Source organism: Pseudophryne corroboree (genome assembly GCF_028390025.1).
Source record: "Pseudophryne corroboree isolate aPseCor3 chromosome 3 unlocalized genomic scaffold, aPseCor3.hap2 SUPER_3_unloc_34, whole genome shotgun sequence".
NCBI lineage: Eukaryota > Metazoa > Chordata > Amphibia > Anura > Myobatrachidae > Pseudophryne > Pseudophryne corroboree.
The window spans coordinates 137,583-158,290 of record NW_026967524.1 but is presented as its reverse complement, the minus strand read 5'-3'; positions in this window follow the sequence as shown (position 1 = coordinate 158,290).

Here is a 20,708-nt window from a genome sequence, read left to right as displayed (position 1 = left end):
ATACGGGGGACAAAAAGAGTAGGGGTCCCCCGTATTTTTAAAACCAGCACCGGGCTCCACTAGCTGGACAGATAATGCCACAGCCGGGGGTCACTTTTATATAGTGCCCTGCGGGCGTGGCATCAAAAATCCAACTAGTCACCCCTGGCCGGGGTACCCTGGGGGAGTGGGGACCCCTTCAATCAAGGGGTCCCCCCCCCCAGCCACCCAAGGGCCAGGGGTGAAGCCCGAGGCTGTCCCCCCCCCATCCAATGGGCTGCGGATGGGGGGGCTGATAGCCTTTGTTGTAAAATAAAAGATATTGTTTTTAGTAGCAGTACTACAAGTCCCAGCAAGCCTCCCCGCATGCTGGTACTTGGAGAACCACAAGTACCAGCATGCGGCGGAAAAACGGGCCCGCTGGTACCTGTAGTACTACCACTAAAAAAATACCCAAAAAAACACAAGACACACACACCGTGAAAGTATAATTTTATTACATACATACACACATACATACATACATACCTTATGTTCCCACGCAGGTCGGTCCTCTTCTCCAGTAGAATCCAAGGGGTACCTGTTGAAGAAATTATACTCACCAGATCCATGGGTCCAGGCTCCTCGGCAAATCCAGGGTTAATCCACGTACTTGAAGAAAACAAAAAAACGGTGTCCCGACCACGAACTGAAAGGGGACCCATGTTTGCACCCCACCCCATGCTGTGCCCCGCTTCTGGTGTGGTGGAGAGTGCAGTGTTACTTGCACCCCACCCTGTGAGTGGTAAGTGCATAGCTGTGCCCCGCTTCTGGTGTGGTGAGTGCTGTGGTTTTTTTCTCTGTGTGTATATATATATATATATATATATATATAAAACTATGGGCCTAATTCAGACCTGATCGCTAGGGTGTGATTTTTGCACTGCTACGATCAGGTAGTCGCTGGCTACAGGGGGAGGGGATAATCGCTGTGCAGGGAAGCTGCAGAAACAGAAGTTTGTGCAGTCTCTGCGCAGCCCAGGACTTACTCTTCCAGTGCAATGATCGGGGCCGGAGCTGACGTCAGAAACCCTCCCTCCAAACGCCTGGTCCCTCCTGCATTTTTCCGTGCACTCCTCTAAACCGGTCAGTTGCCACCCACAAACGTCCTCTTCCTGTCAATCACCTTGCGATCGCTTTGTTCGCACCATCCCATCACTGCCTGACGCTCCCCAGCGCGGCGGACCGTTGTGCCTGCGCGCTGCAATGCATGCGCAGTTCAGACCCGATCACCGCTGTGCGGAAATACACAGCAGCGACCGGGTCTGAATTGGGCCCTATAACGGGTCTCATTTTGCAGCAACTGCTGACTAAGGGGCTGATTCAGACCTGATCACTGTGCTGCAAATTTTGCTGTCCTGCGTTCGGGTAGTCGCCGCCCCCAGGAGGAGTGTAAATTCACCCGTGCAAGTGTACGATCGTATGTGTACGCAGAGCTGCAAAAATCTACTTTGTGCAGTCTCTGCGCAGCCCAGGACTTACTGCTACAAATATTTGTCATTCATATTAGTCCCCGCCCTGGTGTGTGGCCCTCGAATATTCACTGGAAGTGTTAAGAGGCCCCCCAGCTGAAATTATTGCCCACCCCTGTTCTAGAGGGACGGAGATTCAAGATCCAGGATTAAATCCTGGTGTCCATGTATGCGGATCTCCGAGGCTGGGGAGCAGTCCTTGCTAGGGACGTATTTCCAAATGAGAAGGTCAAGCTGGGAAGCTTGTCTGCAATAAGCTTTCTTGAATTAAGAGCTATTTTTGACAAACATATTCTTTGTGATCTGCCCGTGTTAGTTCTGTAGGACGACTTGACGGCAGTGGCGTAAGTAAGCCGCTAGGGTGGAACAAGGAGCAAAGCGGAAATGGCAGAATATCCAAAAGTTTGCCGCTGGGTGGAAAGACTGGAAAACGATATATTAGCAGTCTTCGTTCCGGAGGTAAACGACGGAGAAATAGATTTCCTCTGCAGACGCGATCTCCATCAGGGAGAAATACAGTCGTCATCGAGAAGTTTTCACAGAAGTGACAAGTCTTTGAGAAGTGCCTCAATTGGACATGCTGGCGTCTCGCCTCATTGAGCGGTCTCAGGAATATTGTTCCAGATCAAGGGACACTCAAGCTATAGCAGTGGAAGTCCTCGTGACACCTTGGGTGTTTTTAGTCGGTCTATGTGTCCCCTACGCTCTCACTTTTTCTGAAGGTGATAAACATAAGAAGAACAAAGCTTTAGGCGATCCTCATTGTTCCGTCTAGCCAAGGAGGGCTTGGTATCCAGTTTTCCAGGATTTACTCATGGAAGATCCCTGGCCTCTTCCTCTTCGTGAGGAACTGTTACAGCTAGACCCCGGAGTGTATCAAGTCTTACCGCGGCTGCGTATGATGGTGCGTGGCGGTTGAATGCCATATCCTAGCCGAAAGGGTATTTCCAGTGAAATCATATCCACACTTATTCAGGCTAGGAAAGAAATAACGGCAAAGCCTTACCACCGTAGTTGGCGTAAATATGTGTCTTGGTGTGAATCCAAGAAGGTTCCTACGGAAGACTTTCAGCTGAGTTGTTCTTCTCCATTCTTTGCAAGCAGGTGTGGATGCAGGCCTAAAGTTAGGCTCCTTTTCAGTGCAGTTTTGGCCTTATAAATTTTCTTTAAAAAAAAAAAAATAAGGATTTGGCCACCTTTCCGGAAGTTCAGATTTTCATGAAAGGAGTACTGCACATCCGACATCCATTGGTGCCCCCATTGGCACTGTAGAACCTTGACGTGGTGTTGCGTTTCTTGTATCACACTGATTGGAACCTTTATGAAAGGTCGTGTTAAAAGATTTCTCTCTTGAAGTGTGGTCATGCTATTGGCTTTGGCGTCCGCAAGGCGGGTGTCAGAAGTAGCGGCTTTGACTCACAAGAGCCCCTGCTGGATCTTCCATGTGGATAGAGCGGATTTGAGAACTCGGATAATAGTTCTGCCAAAGAAGTGGTTTCTGTGTTTTCGCAGATACCAGCCTATGTTGGTACCTGTGGTTTTTTAAGCATTGGCTGATTCAAAATTTCTCGATGTGGTCGGGGCTTTGAATATTTATGTCACCAATTTGGCTCGGATTGAGGAAACAGGCTCCGTTTGTCCGGTATGCATGATTGGGGCGCCTTCGTCAATGCAGTCTGTTACACGCTGGGTCTGTGATATGATTCGGCGTGCTCGGTCTACGGCTGGATTGCCGTTACCGACGTTGGTGGAGACCCATTCTCCTAGGAGGATGGGCTGTTCTTGGGTGGATGCCCGAGGAGTCTCGGCAGTTTAACTTTGCCGAGCGGCTGCTTGGTCGGGTTCAAACACTTTTGCTAAGCTCTACAAGTTTGATACCCTGGCTGATGGTGACCTCCTATTTGCTCGATCAGTGCTGCAGTCGTCCGCACTCTCCCGCCCGGTCTGGAGCTTTGGTATAAAGCCCATGGTCCTTACAGAGTCCCCAGCATCCTCTAGGACGTTTGAGAAAATAGGATTTTAATACCTAATGGTAAATCCTTTTCTCTTAGTCCGAAGAGGATGCTGGGCGACCGTCCCAGTGCGTACTGTATCTGCAGTTATTGGTTATGGTTACACTCTTGTGGTGTTCTTTTCAGTCAGCCTGTTGCTGACGTTATTCATGCCATGGCAGGCGGTATTCTTTTATTGGTTGTGTTGACACACAGGTTGGGTTACATATGCTCTCAGCATGTGGCTGTGTATTGTTTGTCAAAGTCAGAAAAATATCACTCCACACGTTGCCATATTTGCACATCATGCGTGTCCCCGCTGCACGTTCATGAGCTCCGCCGTGCGTGCGCATACTCGCCTTTGTGTGCACTCGCAGGGGCACGGTATGCGCATTTACGGTAGAGTTTATGCGCGTCTAGCGTGCGACTCAATCGTTACATATTTTTACCATATAATGTATTTTGTAGATTATGGTCCCTTTGATAGAATCTGAAAGTTTAGTTAATGTAGCATGTTCATAGACAAAGAGATCCCTCTTTGTTTGATACGAAGGGTCAGACAGGGGTTACACAGTGGTGTTTAGTATCCATCGGAAGAGTATTTAATTAGCAATATTCCGGTGTTGGTTTGAAGCGGATTAATCGCTCGTGCGAATAGTTATGGACATAAGAAGTTTATGGACTTTTACTGTATTTGCACTTTATTATCCATGCGGCGGGAAACCTAGTTTCCCACCCACCTGAGCAGTTGGAAATAGTCACAGCCCACCTGAACCAACCTATGACCTTTTGTTATAATACAGAGACGAATTCCTGTGTCCAATGAACAATGAGATTGTAGGGACCATTGTACTGTGTTGTGTGTAGTGTATATATAGACAAGCCGATCTGATCCAGCTCCCATTCTACTCTACTCTTCACAACGGTTCTCATCACTGATAATCGGGAGCTGGATATCCAGAAAGGCGCATGCGATTGTTTCCCTTTGTGCGTAAGTTTCTCTGCAACCATATTGTCTTTATTATTGTGAGCCATCTTCTCTCTCTCTCTCTCATCTCCTCTTTCTCTCTCTTTTCTCTTAAATGTAATTGTACTGCTATTGTATTTTATGTGTAGTTATTCGGTTAGGTGATCTGTGTTATTTTGGTAGTGTATAACTTGTATTGTATATTCTTTTGAAATAGAACGTTCAGTTAAGGTGTTAGAACCTAAGACCGGTATCTGTGTATTCATTATATTTCTAAGTATTCTCAGAGCGTCGTAGACGCTCATACAGCTTCTAAGTTAATAAGGTTACACTGTGTTGCATTTACACCCTATCACTGCACGAAGGTTTACTGTATAAGTACATTGTTTATGGTACAGCTATAAAGGTTTAACACTGTGAGCGTCAACGCCGCTTGTGATCTCCTCGTGGTCCCGAGCGTCCGCTATGCTGATTGCGTATCATTACGTTAGTCGGCAGCCTATAGCGTGCTTGCCTGTGCTCTCTTAGCCGTGAGCGAACGTGACGCTCATGCGTCTCGACCACGGCTAAGCGATTGTTACGCAACGTGCGTACTCTTACGGTATTCCATATGCCAATAGCGTACTGTGTTCTTTGACCTTTTAGAGGGTTTTCAGTAAGATAAATATTAGGCTTTATCAATTGGCAGCTCGTCCGTCCTTCACATATCTGTACTAGGTAATTTCAGCAGACATTATCCATCAGCAAAGGGCGGGAGGTAATATTCCTCGTAGTGCTGACCGGATAAGCGTCTGCTTCGCTTAGTAAAGGGTGCTGAAGGAATCCGGAACCGGAGGTAAGAACAATACGCTAGTGTCTTTTAAAACTGTTTATTTCTGTCTTGCATACGCACGCATATATCTGTATTTCTTTTTTCATTCGTGTATTTTCACATCTCACTCTCCTGTTTGCCATTTCACAATTGATAACATGCTAAGACAGATTTGTTGCTATTAGTAGTTAAAGAGTAGAAGTAATACATTAAGGGGTAATTTGTAAAACACGCACACAGCTTTGCCTAAGGATACAAGGAGAGACCTGTGTGGTGTTCGGTAGATGATCACAGTTAAGGATCATCTACATTGATAAACGTGTTAATTGTGTTTCGGTGGACATATCTGGCTGGCATACACGTGTCTCTAACAAAAGGGTGAGACAAGCGTACGCTAAACAAAGGCCGACGCACGCAGCGTATATTACGCAACGGAGCGTCTGGGTACGCCCACGAAACTCAAATCACACGATAGTATTATTTTAACAGGCGAAAAGGAGGCAACGCGATAAATAGCGCAAGTCAATTTTAGTGTCCAAAATTTTAAACTAATAGATCCTTCTCCAATTTGCGACTCATCTGGTCTAGACTTTTACTGAATGAAAGGAATTTCTGCGCAGAAATAGAAATAACAATTAAAGTGTACATGTGGTGAGTGAGTGCAAGTATATAAGTTTCTACCATTTTTGGGTTGAACCACAAGAAATCATCGAGATCTCGTGAGGTACATACATGTAAGTGACGTGCATGGTGGCTTGGGAGGCATCCCTTGTTAAATATTGAAATAAGAGCATTAGAGTATAGCAGACCAGGTCTATTGTAGCACAGACCGGGAGGTCCAAACAGACCGGGAGGTCTAGGTACAGCAGACGAGGAAGTCCGCTATAGATAGAGAAAAGAGCACAACCCAGGGGGTTGGTGCGGAACCCATATAGGCCATTGAAGCTCAGGCTGAAGGAATTCACAGCCGCAATTCTCGATTCCGTTGGTCGCTCCGCACATAAGATTAGTTGCTTATGTACTGAACGATTGTACCGCACGTAATTGTGTGCATTAGTTAGTAATCTGACCCAGTAGCATTTGCGTACGAAAGGGGTCATAAACGCTATTTGTACATTCTAACGTGATTTGTGTAATTTTTTTTATTTTAAGGGAGGTTCGCTGGTCACTCAGGAACTATCCAACAACCAATAGTTACTGGAAAGGGTTAAGTGCTCTTCGGATCACACTCGCATGTTCCAGTAAACAGCGGTTCAGGTCACAGGGGCCCTAGGTCGAGTACGCCAGCGCTGAAGCAGTGTGTGGGCAAATTGGTCGGCGTGGGCGAGTGAGTGGAGTACTCGGTAAACTGCCACCGTCGGCCTACACCGGACATCTTGGTTTTGTAAGGGTTCGCTGAAGACCCTGATTTGAAGGTCAGAGGTAGTGAAAGCAACACCTGCAGGTATGGGGGCCAGTTGTTCGGGTAGGGGACGATCAACCTCGGTTCGGGTTGACTTAGTAAACCGACCAATTGGGTCGGCAAGGTATGTAATGTGTGAAAAATATGGTTCACACACAGAGGTTTTATGTGATGAATGGGAAAGAATGACTGTGCATGACGGAGAAAAGTTTCCCGGGGTAGGTAGTTTTAGCCCAGATGTGTTACAAAATCTAAGGAGAAGGATATGTCTCATTAAATCAACAAAGAGACGGATCAAACATTATGATTATTTACAGTTATGGCAACAGGAAGGTGAAATACAGAGAGGATTGGCTCAGGCGGCTGGATCTAACCCTATTGGGAAACTGATAGCTACGGCTACACCGCCACCATATATAACGGGAGAGAAGTTGGTTGCAGAGAATGACGCACTAAAGTGTAATAAACAAACACTTAGTAACTGTATAAATGTTAAGGATAATGTGAATAAGATGAGTAATGCAAATACTAACCCGTGCAAGTTGTACCCTGTTTTAAACTTTCCCCAGGAGTATGATCAAGAGGACGAATCAACAACAATATCGGCGCTCTCTCTAGCAGCCACCATATCAGAAACAGCAGTAGGTACGTCTCAACCCCCAAGATTAGTATCAAAGGCCCCTAGCGGAGGGACAGGTGAGGTCGTATCAACGGGTAAGTACGGCACCATACACTATGCTGAAACCATTTCACCACAGGCTGTAGAATCTACTCAGAATGATGTTATTAGACTTAATCCCGTTAGGGTAATAGCAGTGCCAAATGGGAAAACTGACACTACAGGAGTCACTCCTGTCCAAAACATCGCCATGCACTGCCCGTTCTCCCGAATGGAATTAAGAGCGATAGTGTCTGAATTCCCTGATCCTAGGAAAGATCTAGTTGCTAGCCAGAAATACATAAGAGAGTTAGGGAATACTGTAGAGCCCAATAACAAAGACTGGCAGATATTGCTGAGGGCATGTTTACCCTCCAATGTCGACTCAGCAAGATTTTTAGCTGACTGTAAATTAGATGAAGATGTACCCCTTATGGATGTGTACAACCAAGACAATGTAAAGAGAATAAATTTACAGTTAAAAGAGTATTTTCCAGCTGTTGTCAAATGGAACAAAATTTTCTCCATTAAACAAAAGGAGGCAGAAACAGCTGCTGACTATTTTCACAGGGCACTACAGTAAATGGCTAGGTATACAGGCATAGAGGACATCAAGACAAATGTAAATCATAGAGAAGTAGCAGTATCTGTGTTGATGGATGGGTTAAAGGAGGTATTGAAGGCAAGGGTACAGACCACGCAACCATGTTGGCGAGGTCTGTCGGTGGCTACTTTGAGAGAGGCCGCCATTGATCACGATCGGAATATCACCAAACACAGGGAGTTCCAAAGTGATAAATTAATGGCCGTAAGTATACAGGCCCTGACCACAAGGCAACCTTTATATAAATCTCCAAACCCTGTGGGTAAGTCAAATGTGGTAACTTGTTATTTTTGTCATAGAGAGGGACACTTTGCACGAGATTGTAGAGCGAAAAACACACAAAAATCTTATCAACCCCCTAGACAATGACAGGAGACACGACATTGGGATCAGGGACCGCAGAGGCAGAGCTATGAGCCACATACAGGGGAAACAAAAAGGTATCCCCCAAAAAGGGACTAGCAAGTCTCTGGTAGTTCCCATTTACCCCTTTCTCAAGTAGTTGCTGCCAGCGGGATTCAGGGAGGTCACCATACCCAATAGGGGTGTGGCCACACCTGTAATCTGCAGCCAGTGAAATTGATTGCAAGCCTTGGAAGTGAACCCGAGGTCACAATTGATGTAGCTGGTAAATTATTAAACTTCCTTGTAGATACAGGGGCGGCCAAATCAGTGACAAATTCGACAGTGGGCATGAGAACCACTGGTAAGACAATTCCAGCTATAGGAGTAACGGGAGTAGTCCAGCACTACCCTGTTAGCAAACCAGCAGAGGTTACAGTAGGGCCTTTACATACCAAGCATTCTTTTTTGCTGGCTGCATCTGCACCGACTAATCTCCTGGGAAGAGATTTATTGTGTAAAATGGGGTGCATCATTTATTGTACTCCTGAAGGTGTATTCTTGGACATACCTGAGAATCACGCTCAAGAAGTGCGAGACATGCTAGATTCCCCATCAAAATTAATGTCCCATACCCTTATGACAAATAAGAATCCATCCCAAGTAGAAGAGATGACATCCCAAATACCAGAGTCACTTTGGACTAAAGATGGACAAGACACTGGATTAATGGCAAACGTAGCTCCGGTAGTTGTGCAAGTAAAAGATGGTAGGATAGCTTCAAAAATCCCACAATACCCTTTGAAGCCAGAGGTGGAGTTAGGAGTGTACCCAGTAATAGAGCGCTTGCTACAACAGGGCATTCTGGTAAGAACATCCAGCACTGCCAATAGTCCCATCTTCCCTGTGAAAAAGAGTGGGGGGAGGGGTTACAGGATAGTGCAGGATCTAAGGGGGATTAACAAAATAGTTGAGAGTCAGTTCCCTGTAGTGCCAAATCCAGCTGTCATCCTTATGCAGATCCCTCCCACTGCGAAATTTTTCACTGTTATTGACCTCTGCTCCGCCTTTTTCTCGGTACCCCTGCACCCTGACAGACAATATTTGTTTGCATTCACATACAGAGGAGTCCAATACACATGGACTCGATTACCACAAGGTTTCATAGACATTCCAAGTATATTCTCACAGGCTTTGCATGATTGTTTACAGTCTTTCCAACCAGAGAGTGGATCAATATTGATACAGTATGTGGATGATTTACTCCTGTGTTCAGATTCACTGGAAGCGTCCCTGAAGGATACGAAACAGCTCCTGTTTCATCTTTCAGACACAGGACACAAGGTTTCCAAAGACAAGTTGCTATTATGCCAAACTAAAGTAAAATATTTAGGACACTGTCTGACACAAGGACTGAGACACCTGACCGCTGATAGAATCCAAGCAATTAGAGACATGACTCTGCCACAAACCCAGCAACAGATCAGAACGTTTTTAGGAATGTGTGGGTATTGCCGTAACTGGATCCCAGGTTTTTCCATTCTAGCATTACCTTTGCAGGAGATGGTCTCATCAAACAAACCTGATCGGATTTCGCATACAGACGAATCTGAGATGGCATTTGAGAGACTTAAACAGTGCCTAACGCAGGCGCCAGCATTAGGTATGCCAGACTACGGGAGACCCTTTGAGCTGTACGGAACAGAAAGTGCTGGTTGCGCAGCAGGCGTCCTAACCCAAAAGCACGGTGATGCCAGCAGGCCGGTAGCATACTACAGCGCTCAGCTAGATACGGTAGCGCGATCCCTCCCCACATGCTTGCGAAGTGTTGCTGCGATAGCATTGCTAGTAACGAAAAGCGAAGATGTAGTGCTAGGTCACAACCTCACAATCCATACACCACATGCCTTGCTGAATTCGGCTCAAACTAGACACGTCTCATCAGCGCGGTTTACAAGATGGGAATTGGCATTAATGGTCCCCGTAAACATCACCATAAGGAGATGCAGTGCATTAAATCCTGCAACATATCTCCCAGGTGTGCCTGGACAGGCACAAAGGGTGGAGGATGAGAGTAATAGTAAAGGAGGATTTAATACAAGGGATGACATGCATGATTGTATGGAATATTTGACCCAAAATTTCACGGCAAGGCCTGACATCAGTGACAACCCACTGGAAGATGCAGATTTTACTTTCTACACTGACGGTAGTTGTCACAGACAGACGGACTCGGGAGACTTGTGTACTGGATACGCAGTCGTAGATGACCAAGGCACCATAGAAGCAGAATCGCTAGGCTCACCTCACTCAGCCCAGGTTGCTGAACTGGTTGCCCTAACCAGAGCATGTGAATTGGCTAAGGGCAAGTCAGCCAATATCTACACCGATTCTAAATACGCCTTCGGGGTAGTCCATGATTTCGGAGCCCTATGGCGCCTCAGAAATTTCATGACAGCAGCTGGTACACCGGTAGCGCATGCAGCTCACATCAAAAGGCTTCTAACAGCGATACAGGAACCTGACAGAGTGGCTGTTATCAAGTGTAAAGCACACACATATAGCCAAGACCCAGTATCACTTGGTAACAGCCGAGCAGACGGAGCTGCTAAGTTAGCAGCTGGTACCCCCAGACAGACAGACATCACACAACTGATGGTATTTAATACCATCAACACACAGAAGTTGTGTGAAATGCTAAATTTGTGTTCCACACAGGAAAAGGCAGTCTGGAAGGCAAAAGGATATGGCCAGGAGTCCTCGGGACTCTGGACAGATGGACAGGGTAAACCAGTGGCCCCCAGAGCATATCTTCTGTCAGGTCAGGTCTTGTCTGTGTCCCCAGAGGGGACGCTAGTGGGTCAGTGGAGGTAGATGGGAGAAAACGAGGAGGCTGGATGATGTTTCTGCGCATGAGCGCAATGGTATTTATTATACAGATGGTAAATAATACGACAGCAGAAACAATAATAAATGCAAGTGTCAATTATGCAGCGTGATAGCTGAAAGTCTATTGGAACAGAATGGATAATGACTTGAAGAAATAATAACCGGTAAAGATGATAAACTGATGAGAAGGTAACTTGTAGGAATTATTCTGGTATAGGAACCAGTGCAGGTTGAATCATGGAACTTAGCTGTGATGTTGTAGTATGGCAAACCTGATTAGCAGAGGCAGGAGTCTGACTGTGTCCACAGTGCAGGTGGTGAAGCACTGACAGCAAGCAAGCTGTATCACAGGTGAGAGATGGAACACACCTGGAGTCAGTCTCTACTGCAAGGCTGAAGCACACCAGGTAATGATGGGTGTGAAGCCTTTTGATGAAAGCAGGTATTGCTGGGACTTGAAGTTCCACGGAGCAGAGTGAAGTAACCAGGAGTACAAAGTCTCTTTGAGAATAGCCAGGTACACGGAGGAGACAGGAACCAGATCCTTTCACATGAGTCTCAGGAGTGACACAAAGTCCAGGATGCCTGCAGACTGGACCTGCAGCTACATATATACCCCTTGGTTAACAGTCATTGGTGGAGTGAGGAAAAGTGGGTGCGGCCAAGCACCGGATTGGCCGCCGTATGCTGAGTACTGGAAGCTGTCATGGCGGCGCCCATGCCGCGGCCCAGCGGGAACGCGGCGCGCTACACGCCGCCGTCACAGGGGCGCTCTCAGGCCCATAATGGCGTCCGATGGCAGGGACGTGGACGACAGGTGACCGCAGGGAGCCAGGACGGAGTCCGCAGCGGCGGACAGATGTCAGCTTGGTGAGTCGATTCCTGACAGTACCCCTCCCCTTAAGGGTGGGCACCGAACACCCACGTGGCTTGGAAGGATGAGTGTTGTGGAAGACACGGACCAACCTTGGAGCATGGACATCCAACGAATTTACCCAGCTTCTCTCCTCTGGGCCATAACCGGACCAATCGACAAGGTATTGAAGTCGTCCGTACCGGCAACGGGAATCCAGAATCTTTCCAATCTCGAATTCCACGCCCCGCTGAGTTCGAATTTTGGGACCAACTGGAAGAGCTCTCTGGAAACGATTTAGGACTAAAGGTCTGAGGAGAGAAACATGAAAAGCATTAGGTATTCGCAGGGAAGATGGTAATTTCAGTTTGTAGGCCACAGGGTTGATGACTCTTTCGACAGGAAAGGGGCCAATGAAACGTGGTGCAAATTTCATAGACGGGACCCTAAGACGGAGGTTCCGGGTAGACAGCCAAACCTTGTCCCCAGGTTTTAAGCAAGGAACTGCACGTCTTTTGCGATCAGCAAAGTGTTTATACCGGCTGGAGGCCTTTTTGAGGGAAGTGTGGATCTTTCTCCAGATAGAAGAAAACTGACTTAGAGCAGAAGTGGCAGCAGGGACATCCATGTTAGGAAGCTCTTGGAAGTCTGGGACACGAGGATGTTGTCCATACACTGCAAAGAATGGAGTCGTCTCAGTAGCAGTGTGGTAGCGGAAGTTGTGGGCAAACTCGGCCCATGGGAGCAGATCAAACCAGTCATCCTGGGAAGATGAAACATACAACCTTAAAAATGTCTCTAGTTCTTGGTTTACCCTTTCTGTCTGCCCATTCGTCTGCGGGTGGTAAGATGACGAAAACTTCAGTTTGACTTGCATTGCAGAACAGAGAGCCCTCCAAAACCTCGCTACAAACTGTACCCCTCTATCGGATATTATTTCTGAGGGTAAACCATGTAAGCGGAAAATCTCCCGTAGGAAGATTTGGGCAAGTTTTGGGGCAGAAGGGAGACCCTGGAGAGGAACAAAATGGGCCATCTTGGTAAATCTGTCCACTACGACCCAGATGGTATTGTATCCTTGAGAAGGAGGAAGGTCGGAGATAAAGTCCATGGACAGGTGTGACCAGGGGCGACTAGGAACAGACAATGGTTGTAACTGACCTGCTGGAGACTGACGAGGAGTCTTGTGCTGCACACACTTAGGACAGGATGCCACGAAATCCTTGATGTCAGCTTTCATCTTTGGCCACCAGTATGTCTCAGAGAGGAACTTGAAGGTTTTCAGAACCCCGGGATGACCAGTGAACTTGGATTGATGGGCCCAAGACAGCAACTTGGGACGGAGTTCTGGGGAAACAAAAGTCTTACCAGGAGGAGGAGCTGGGGAGACTTGAGTTGCAGCAAATACCACAGGACTCAGAATGGAATGTGGAACTGAGTCAGGCGTTTCCTCTTCGGATTCCATAGACCGGGATAAGGCGTCAGCTTTAACATTCTGCGAACCTGGACGGAAATGAAGCTTAAAGTTAAAACGTGAGAAAAACATAGACCACCTGGACTGGCGAGGATTAAGGCACTGGGCTGCCTTTAAATACAGCAGATTTTTATGATCCGTATAGATGTTGAACGGATGTTTGGCCCCTTCCAGGAGATACCTCCATTCCTCGAGGGCCAGCTTAATCGCCAGTAGTTCTTGATCTCCAATGGAATAGTTAGCTTCTCCAGGGAGGAATTTACGAGAATAAAATCCACAGGGGTGAATCTTTCCATCAGTTCCCTTCTGGGAGAGAACCGCTCCAACTCCCACTGTAGAGGCGTCTACCTCTAACTCGAACGGTCTGTCTACATCTGGCTGGGACAGAACTGGAGCAGACATAAAGGCCAGCTTGATCTTCTGGAAGGCCGCTAAAGCCTCTTCAGGCCAGTTGGAATGGTTTGCCCCTTTCCGAGTTAGGTTGGTGATAGGAGCGATGAGAGTGGAGAATCCCCGAATAAATTTCCTATAGTAGTTGGCAAATCCCAGGAATCGCTGAATAGACTTGAGAGAGTTTGGAATGGACCAATTGGCAATGGCTTCCAATTTTGTCGGGTCCATCTGAAGACCCGATCCGGAAATTATATATCCCAGGAAGGGTATAGAGGAAACTTCAAAGGTACACTTGGACAGTTTACCGTAGAGCCGGTTCTCACGAAGACGTCGGAGAACTTCACGGACTTGTAGACGATGAGAGGGAAGATCTTGGGAGAAGATAAGGATATCATCCAGATAAACTACAAGATATTTATACAGAACATCACGAAAGATTTCGTTCACAAAGTGCTGGAACACTGCTGGGGCATTACTCAACCCGAATGGCATTACCAGGTACTCGTAATGACCATCTCGAGTGTTAAAAGCTGTCTTCCATTCATCACCACTCCGGATTCTGATGAGGTTGTAGGCACCGCGAAGATCTAACTTGGTGAAGATGCGGGCTCCTTTAACTCTGTCAAATAATTCGGTGATGAGTGGTAATGGGTAACTATTTTTAATGGTAATGTCATTAAGACCCCGGTAGTCAATGCATGGACGCAGTCCTCCATCCTTCTTTTTGACAAAGAAGAAGCCTGCACCAGCTGGTGATGATGAAGGACGGATGAATCCCTTCTGTAAATTTTCCCTGATGTAATCGCTCATCGCTTCCGTTTCGGGAACAGATAGTGGATAGGTACGCCCCCTAGGTGGCTTCTTGCCGGGAAGGAGATCGATGGGACAATCCCATTCTCTATGGGGCGGCAGGACATCTGCGGCTTTTTCACTAAAGACATCTGAGAAATCTTGATAAACCGCAGGAAGACTTGACTGTGTTTTGACTTCAGTAGACTTTACAGGACAGATTTGGGCTAGACAGGACTGATGGCAATGTGAACCCCAAGAAGAGAGTTGTAACGTTGACCAGTCAAACTGTGGGTTGTGTAGCTGGAGCCAGGGCATGCCCAACACGATCTCTTGAGTGGCTTGAGGAATGACTAGGAACTTAATCAATTCAGAGTGTAAGATCCCAACTCCCAAAACCACGGGTGCAGTCTGGTGAGAGATATTCCCCTTGGGGATTCGGCTACCATCCACGGCGGTAATATAGACTGGGGAGGAAAGTTCACATACAGGCAAACAAAATTTATTTACCGCAGCTTGGGTGATGAAGTTTCCTGCAGCTCCACAGTCCACTAAAGCAGATACAGATTGAAGCCCAACTGAAGTCTCTAAAGTCACAGGAAGGATAAGATCTTGACTAGAAGGAGCTTGACTAGAAGATCCCAACTTGACTCCTCCTTTGCAAGTTAGGATCTGGCGTTTCCCGAACGCACTGTGCAGGAGTTAATCTGGTGGCCTGCAGCCGCACAATATAAACATAGTCTCTCTCTCATTCTCCTTGACCGCTCCTCAGGAGTTAGGCGGGACCTATTTATTTGCATAGGCTCATCAGAAGGTGGAGACTGGAACTGTACGGAAGGTATCATCCTTAATCTGCGGGGCTCACTCCGGGCACGTTCATTATTGCGTTCACGGATGCGAGAATCCAACTTGATACACAAAGAAATTAAATCAGACAACTGCTCAGGGAGATCACGGGTTGCCAATTCATCCTTGATCCGATCCGAGAGTCCATGCCAGAAAGCTGCTACCAGAGCTTGGTTGTTCCACTGAATCTCTGCAGCCAACGTCTGGAACTGGATGACATATTGTCCCATGCTTCGGGTACCTTGACGAAGTTGGATCAGGTCTGCCGAAGCTGATGTTGCACGACCAGGCTCGTCAAAGATCCGTCTGAAGGTTGACACGAATTCTGCATAGTTGTTAATCAGAGGGTCGGCACGTTCCCACAGAGGAGACACCCAACTCAAAGCAGATCCGGAAAGTAGAGAGATGATGTAGGCAACCTTGGATCTAGACGTAGGGAAATTATGTGACAACAGTTCAAATTGGATTTCACATTGGTTAAGAAACCCGCGACATAACTTTGGACTGCCATCATACTTGCTTGGCACGGGCAGGTGCAGACGTGACACTGGAGCTGATGCAGCCGGCATAGGAGAACTCACAGTACTGGCAGGTGCTGGAGTAACAGGAACAGAAGAAGTGTGTACACTAGGCAGGGATTGCTGTAGTGTATCTATCCGGGAGGACATCCCTTGCAGGAATTGGAACATCTGCTGCTGCGCAGCCTCTTGACCATCTAGACGGGAGACCAGGTTTTGCAAGGCCTCTGACCCCACACTCCGTCCACCATCCGAGTCCATCGATCCTGGACTTACTGTCAGGTCAGGTCTTGTCTGTGTCCCCAGAGGGGACGCTAGTGGGTCAGTGGAGGTAGATGGGAGAAAACGAGGAGGCTGGATGATGTTTCTGCGCATGAGCGCAATGGTATTTATTATACAGATGGTAAATAATACGACAGCAGAAACAATAATAAATGCAAGTGTCAATTATGCAGCGTGATAGCTGAAAGTCTATTGGAACAGAATGGATAATGACTTGAAGAAATAATAACCGGTAAAGATGATAAACTGATGAGAAGGTAACTTGTAGGAATTATTCTGGTATAGGAACCAGTGCAGGTTGAATCATGGAACTTAGCTGTGATGTTGTAGTATGGCAAACCTGATTAGCAGAGGCAGGAGTCTGACTGTGTCCATAGTGCAGGTGGTGAAGCACTGACAGCAAGCAAGCTGTATCACAGGTGAGAGATGGAACACACCTGGAGTCAGTCTCTACTGCAAGGCTGAAGCACACCAGGTAATGATGGGTGTGAAGCCTTTTGATGAAAGCAGGTATTGCTGGGACTTGAAGTTCCACGGAGCAGAGTGAAGTAACCAGGAGTACAAAGTCTCTTTGAGAATAGCCAGGTACACGGAGGAGACAGGAACCAGATCCTTTCACATGAGTCTCAGGAGTGACACAAAGTCCAGGATGCCTGCAGACTGGACCTGCAGCTACATATATACCCCTTGGTTAACAGTCATTGGTGGAGTGAGGAAAAGTGGGTGCGGCCAAGCACCGGATTGGCCGCCGTATGCTGAGTACTGGAAGCTGTCATGGCGGCGCCCATGCCGCGGCCCAGCGGGAACGCGGCGCGCTACACGCCGCCGTCACAGGGGCGCTCTCAGGCCCATAATGGCGTCCGATGGCAGGGACGTGGACGACAGGTGACCGCAGGGAGCCAGGACGGAGTCCGCAGCGGCGGACAGATGTCAGCTTGGTGAGTCGATTCCTGACATCTTCCATGTTTAGCTGAAGCAGCACATGGGCTGACTCATCTAGGCAAGGAAGGGATGTGTAAGTTGGTAAGAGCATATTGGTGCGCCCCAGGATTTTCATCCCATGCAGGTAAGAGAGCAATGTCATGCCTTACCTGCTTGAGGAAGAATATCGGAAAGGCAATACCAACAGAACCATCTCATATCCCACCTACAGGCGGCCCTTTTCAGGTAATACAGATTGATTTTATACAATTACCCCCTTGTCGAAATTTGAAGTATGTACTTGTTTGTATAGATGTATTCTCAAATTGGGTTGAAGCATTTCCTGTGGCCACAAATACCGCAATGTTTACTGCTAAGAAAATTGTGCAGGAATTTGTGTGTAGATACGGTATCCCTAGAATAATTGAAAGTGATAGGGGTACCCATTTTACAGGTGATGTCTTTCAAGGAATGTATAAGTTGATGGGAATTGATAGTAAGCTGCACACTCCACACCGCCCCCAGGCGAGTGCGAAGGTGGAAAGAGTGAACAGCACTATTAAAAATAAACTAAGCAAAGTTATGGCAGAAACGGGATTGACATGGCCAGAAGCTTTACCCATTGTACTATACAGCATCAGAACCACTCCCAGGTCCCCTCTTAATCTGTCTCCCTTTGAAATCTTGTTTGGTCGACAACCGCATGTTATGATTAACCCTCTGTCACGATCCGGGTATCTGGACGCCATTACTTACCCTTCAGATGCCTCCTAAGGCGGGCTCAGCGTTCCAGGACCGGATTCCGCTGTTCCTGAGTTTCCACATGCAGAGTGTCAGAGTGGTGTTTTCATCAGCCGCGGCCTCCGCTGTGCCCGCGTGGTTAAATGTGCATCTATCAGCCTGGCGTCTCCTGTCTCCGGTGGCCGGCGCCGCCATTACTGTTTCCCAGACCACATGGATTACAAACCAAACTTCCCTCCAAGTGTCTGCATGGGCGCAGCCATCTTGGATTTTGTCATCTGATCATTTCCACCAATCTGCTGTCTGTATTGTTGTTTTGCATAATTGCCTAGCCAACCCCTTCCTTGCTGCAGGTATAAGTAAGCTGTGCCTGAGCAAGGAAAACGTCAGTGCTTTGGTTGTCAAACCTAGTTCCTGTTTGTCTCTCTTCTATGATTGTCTTCCAGGTTCCAGCTCCTGTCTCAAGACTTCCACCATAGAGACCCGCACCAGCATTCCACCTGCGGTGTAGCCTGACTCTCCAATCCATTGTGGATTCATCTGTTTCCAGCTACAACACTACCTGCTTCCAGCCTCAGCTTCCAGCAGAGTACAGCTTCCCTTAAAGGGCCGGTGTCCTTTCTACACTTTACCACTCTCCATCGGAATTATTATTTCTCCGCTCTCAAGTTCTACATTTCAGTTCACATTTCATCGCTCCCAAAGTTCATTTATTATTTAACTGGTTCCAGCCAGTATCCACTCCGTGCTAACAACAGTCTGGTTCCAGCCAGTATCCACAGCAGCTGTTTTACCTTCAGCAACCCAGCTCTTCCTGGAACACCAGCTGGTACAATCCTGGGTTATCTCCATTGCTACAGCCGGGCCTGGTAAGGACTTTCCATCTAGAAGATCATAAGAACTATCTCACACTACCAGTGCCCTGTGGCTCCTGCCATGCTGTAGTACTCAGGAACTGTATTTATTCTTTGCTGACTTTTACGTTTTCTTTTATTGCTGCTGTGATGCGGAGTTGTCATAATAAACATCATTGACTTTTATCTAAGTTGTCGTGGTCACGCCTTCGGGCAGTTATTATTCATGCTACTTACATGTCCAGGGGTCTGATACAACCTCCCAGGTTCCGGTACATCTCAGCCCCTACAACTGAGGCTGCCTCCCGTCAGCTCAGGCCCTCAGTTGTGACAGTAAGCACTGACCTAATGAATCCAGCCGGAGACCAGGATCAAGCGGCCAGGCCGATGCAAGAACTGGCAGCCCGACTAGAACATCAGGAGGCTGCACAGGGCCACATCATCCGCTGTCTCCAGGATCTCTCTACTCGGCTGGATGGGATTCAGACAACTCTCTGTGGATCAGGCGCATCTGGTGCGTCAACCACAGTGACTCCAGCTATAACCCCACCCACCTTACCCATTTCTGCTCCACGTCTTCATCTTCCAACACCAGCAAAATTTGACGGATCTCCAAGATTCTGCAGGGGATTTCTCAACCAGTGTGAGATTCAGTTTAAGCTACAACCTGGCAATTTTCCCAGTGACCGTACAAAAATTGCCTACATCATCTCTCTTCTCAGTGGCTCCGCCCTTGACTGGGCATCACCGTTATGGGAGAGGTCCGACACCCTGCTATCTTCTTACACTGCATTCGTGTCAACATTCAGGCGCATCTTCGACGAGCCAGGCCGGGTAACCTCAGCTTCATCCGAGATTCTCCGTTTACGCCAGGGGTCACGTACTGTAGGACAATATCTGATACAGTTCCAGATCCTGGCATCCGAACTGGCATGGAACGACGAGGCCCTGTATGCTGCATTCTGGCATGGCTTATCTGAGCTTATTAAAGATGAGTTAGCTACCAGAGACTTACCTTCTAAGTTAGATGAGCTAATCTCACTCTGCACGAAAGTTGATTTACGTTTCAGAGAGAGAGCAACTGAGCGTGGAAGATCATCTGCTCCAAAATCTTCTGCTCCTCCTCCTCGTCAACTGTCACCATCTAAAGATGAGCCCATGCAAATTGGCCGTTCCCGTTTAACTCCTGCTGAGCGCCGAAGACGTCTCTCTGAGTCTCTTTGTCTTTACTGTGCAGCTCCGTCTCACACCATCAATGCCTGTCCCGAACGTCCGGGAAAACTCCAAACCCTAGCTCGCCCAGGAGAGGGCCGGCTAGGAGTAATGATCTCCTCTCCATCTCCTCATGATTGTAATCTCCCAGTCTCGCTTCAAGTTGCTCAACGTTATCGGAACGTCATTGCTCTCCTTGATTCCGGAGCAGCTGGGAACTTTATTACTGAAGCCTATGTTAAACGGTGGTCCCTACCCACCGAGAGACTTCCTTCCTCCTTTTCCTTAACTGCCGTGGATGGCAGTAAAATTTTTGATACTGTTATTGCTCTAAGGACTCTACCAGTTCGTCTGAGAGTGGGAGTTCTTCATTCTGAACTTATTTCACTTTTAGTGATTCCAAGAGCCACACATCCTGTGGTCCTGGGCCTTCCATGGCTCCGTCTTCACAATCCTACAATTGATTGGACGACTACGCAAATCCTGGCATGGGGTTCCTCCTGTGCAGAGACATGTTTGTTTAAAGTATTGCCTGTCTGTTCTTCCTCCCCCAGGTCGTCTGATGTTCCACCTCCTCCATATCAAGATTTCACGGATGTGTTCAGTAAAGCTTCTGCTGATATCCTTCCTCCTCATAGAGAATGGGACTGCCCGATTGATCTCGTTCCAGG